Below are 4,260 nucleotides of genomic sequence, written 5' to 3'. Positions count from 1 at the left end.
CACTGTTGCTGCCTTCATAGCAATGATCTCTACTGAGTCCAATTTTGTGCTGATGGGCACTTTTCATAGTAATCCCGTTAATTCTCAAACAAGCTCATGTTCCTCTAGAAGGAAGCTGAGGCACAATGAGCTTAAATAAGTGCTGAGATTTTTCGTGGCCAGTCAGTGCAGAACTGGGGTTGTGACCCTTCGTGTTTGATCTTATCTGTTCTCATTTTCATTCTCCAGACTCTTTTTTTTTTTCACTGATCCTCGTTGCTGTTCTTAAAACCCAGCAAAGCACAAAATGATGAAATTTTTCTTGGCTGGCTCTTCATTGTTAGCCCAATGCTCAGAGGATCACTGTCCAAAAAGACACAGGCTTTACCCTTCAGGGACCTGAGTTTTTCCTCCTGTTTTGCCATCAGGTGGACGAGGGGTTACCTGAGGGTTCCTGTGTGTCTTTCAATTCCCTGGAAATGGAATAACAATGTTACCTGCCATGTTTCCTAATATGGTGATGGGAATAGGAAAGTTGGGGCTCTTGTGAGTTTACCTTCCACTTAGAGAACAAGAAGCATCTTGTGAAAGGGAGAAGGGAGTATTTTTCAGGTTGAAAACGGCTACCTTGGGCTGCTCTATGACACTGATTAGCTTGAGCCGAAAAAACGACCATCACTCAGGCTCTTTGGTGACAGTGGAGGAATCCTACACAGTTAGTATGTACACTTGTGACTTAAAACAGCCATACTGTGGATGACAAGAGACCCAGTGACATCAGACACACTTTCAATTTATCTAGCAGAGCACATGCAGTTCCTGTCTCAAAGGGGGCAGAATTAAATAAGAATGAATACCAAATAAAGAATTCATTTGTATTCATAGGCTTTTAATAAATAAGAATCTTTTTTTTTTGAAATGAGCTCTGAGCCCTAGGTCTTGAGACTTCTTGTTTAATTAACATGCAGAATATGACTTCTTCTTGTTTCAAAATGACCATTTTTTTTTTTTTGGAAGCTTGAGCTTAGATCTTTAGTGACATTTTTTCTGCAAGCAAATATTTACAGCCGAGTTGGAAACTGACGGGAAGGAGGGTTTAAAGTGAAAATGTTACCCAACTGAAGTTTACATCTGAGTGAAACACATGGTGTCACCATGGACAGAGTCCTAAGAACTCAAAATATTTGTCAATTTGTAAAACTTGAAGAAACCAAGCTGCTTTCGTTTGTTAATGTTAACTCTAAAAATCACATTTTTTTTTGTATATGCATTATGGTGGCCATTCCTACTTCTTACCTCTTTGGTTTTACTTTGGTCCCGGAACTGCAGCTGTTTGCATATTCTTTATCTTCTGTTCCAGATGAGATGGATGCCTGGTGGTAGCCCCACGTTTTCCACTGCCATGCTTCTGACTCTACAGTGAACACCCTCCTTTTTCAGATCTCCTCCCAGTCTAATAGAATCTTAAAGTCAAGTTCAGATACCATGTCCTGCATGAAGTCTTCTTAGTTAACTCCATGCAATATTGACCAGCACTGACATTGGTTGTTTTTCTCACTTTATGAATTTTTCAATCATATAAGTAAACCAAATTAATTGTAAAGAATGAGCAAGTATTGAAAAGTATAAGAAGCTAGTAAAAAGTCATTTGAAATTCCAGTTGTCTTGCTTATAATTTGGTGACCATCTTTTCATTTATCTCTTTAGACACGTATACTAAAAAATGTAGATATAATTTTACTGATTCTGCCTCATTATGCAAACCATTTTCTGTTTGTTTACCCTGGACAGCAATTTTTTTAATATAGCTTTTTGTTTATTTACTCTCCCTTGCCCTTCAAGCTAATCTAACAACCAGGATGCCTTCCATATCTTCCTCTAAGCTCCTTACAACATTTACACATATATGTCCACACACACACACACACATATGTTCATACACACACATATGCAAATGTAAGGATTTTTGTTATTGGCTTAAAACATGAGATCATATATACATTCCTTGGCATATTGCTTTTTATCACTTTAAACACTAGAAAACTACCCCATTCTAGCTCTCCATCAGTCAGTTGGTATAGATATAAGTCACTCTTTTCAATGGCTGTATAAGTTTCAGTGGTATGAATATACCACAGATTTTTTTAACCACTTCTCTGCTGATGGGCACTTACTTTTGTTCCACTAATTTTTATAAACAATGCTGAAATAAGCATCCTGGTACATTTATCAGTATCTGTTGATGCTTTAAGTTTTATGAGTAGATCCCCAAACCTAACACTTCAGAGTCAAAGGACGTGTGCTTTTTAAAGTTGTAGTAGATGGCACCGTGTATCTTTCTGAAGAGAATATAGTAATTCCCTCACTTCCATTAGCATGGATGCAGCAACATTTCCTTATTTTATCTTTGCCAGCAGCACATACTATCATTCTCTTTTACTTTTGCTACCCTCATATGTAACGAGTGGTATCTCACTGCTATTTACTTTGTATTTTCTTTCTTTTTTTGTTGTTGTTAACCACTAGCAGCTGCCAATTTATTCTGAATAAATAAGTTAATATTACAGCTGAAAGCTGCCTCCCATTGTCTGTGCCATTGAACCCCAGGTGGAAGAAGTGGGCCCTACTAGAGTCCAGGTGCTGAGAGGTCTCAGCATCCTGAAGAAAGCAGTGCCAAGGTGGGCCAGTTTCGGATGGTTATGGTGCTGGGGCCTGGGGCTGCACACGAGCTGAGGGAAGGGCTTGCAGGCAGCCCCATGATGGGGAGGACCCGGCTGAAGGTTTCTGTGGGCATTTGCTCAGGCCCTGTCCAGGTGGCAGGCTTGGGCTCTTCCATGGGAGGTAGGAGCACCAAACCTGGTTCACTCAAAATGCCAATCCCACTGCAGGGACACAATGGCTGTGCAGAAACCTGGGGTGGAGCTGAGAGCGATGGGGAGGGAGAAGCTGGTTCTGGCTGTATGGAGGCAGGACTCCTGGCTCCGGGCATGAGTGACATGAGACACAGAGGGTCCACCCCTCTGCCCTGCGACGCCACTGGTACTCAGGCTGTACATGCTCCTCAATCTGTAAGCTTACTGAAAACTGCAAACAAGCTACAGTTCCTTCCCCTAAGTTTAAGGTCCCCACCACGTCCTCGCCAAGTCTATATACAGATTTGAAGCTGCCAAATGTCCCAACCTTTCCTCAGGCATCACTGATATTGTAGAGATGGAGGCTGTGGCAGGATGTGGCAGCCACGAGGTTCTCCCCAGCCACCTCAGCGAGCCATGAGCCTTCTTCCCACCTTCATCCTCCTCCAGAATGGACTGGATGGGGCTACAGCCTTATCCTGGAGAAGTTGGACATCTTGAAGGCTGATCAGCACAAGAACCCTCAGAGAGACCCTGAGTAAACTGATGGGTGAGTTGACGGGCTGGCAGCCACTGGTCAGTTAGACATACTTGACTGACTGACCCCAAAAGGAAGGTGGTCCCTCTATAGGATGCACTTGGCTGTTGGAGTATGATTTGGGCTCTCCAGGGTCTAGCCTCAGGTCACAGAACAGGATTTTTGGTGGAGTGGAAAGGATACACTGACCCCTCTCACCTTGGTGCGGTAGAAAGACAGTCTGGCCCTCAGGCTGGACATCTGGCTGACTGGAGTCTGGGGGAGGCAGTAGATTTGGGCACCGGCCCAGGCCAGAGCCTTACTGGACGCAGAAGTGGCTGTGGGAGGTAGGGGATTGGTGACGGTCACCACACGCTCCAGCACTTCCCCCGCCAGAAACACAGGACTTCCGCTGGCCCTGCTACCGCTTCAATCATGGCAGCCCCGGAACTGGATCTAGAAGAAAACAAGAGGTGTCAGAGGTCAGTACCACGGCAGCGAGGGATGTCTTGGCTCGCCTGGGGGTGAGGTCCGAGGAAGTGGGCGGTCAGCGCCACGGTGTCAGAGGGAAGTGTCCAGATCTGGGGTGAGGGAGGGCGGAAGGGGAGGTACGGTGGCAGCTGACGCAGCACTACCGAGGTGGAGGCCGTCGCTCTGGGGCCCAGCCCCCGCCCCCTGTATTTTCTTGATGCTGCCAATGAGGAGCGTCATTTCACATTCATGGGGCGTTTGGATTTGCTTCTGGCTGGATAGCTAATTCATTGTCTTTGCCCTTTTTTTGGATGGTTTTTCTTTTTCTTATCACTTTGTAAGGGTTTCTTTTATATTATAGATAGCAATCTTTTTTTCTTTTATCTACATTGCATCTGATTTTCCTTCCTTAGAGGCTTGAGCTGGTGTTATAATAACTTC

The 4,260-nt window shown here is 44.3% G+C and overlaps 1 pseudogene; it reads right to left on the bottom strand.

Annotated features, from left to right (window-relative positions):
- Positions 1 to 2,499: 2,499 nt before the first annotated feature.
- LOC102504423 lies at positions 2,500 to 4,059 on the bottom strand (annotated as a pseudogene).
- Positions 4,060 to 4,260: the final 201 nt, after the last annotated feature.

Source organism: Camelus ferus, chromosome 13 (assembly GCF_009834535.1).
Source record: "Camelus ferus isolate YT-003-E chromosome 13, BCGSAC_Cfer_1.0, whole genome shotgun sequence".
NCBI classification, from domain to species: domain Eukaryota; kingdom Metazoa; phylum Chordata; class Mammalia; order Artiodactyla; family Camelidae; genus Camelus; species Camelus ferus.
This window is presented reverse-complemented; position numbering and strand designations above follow the sequence as displayed.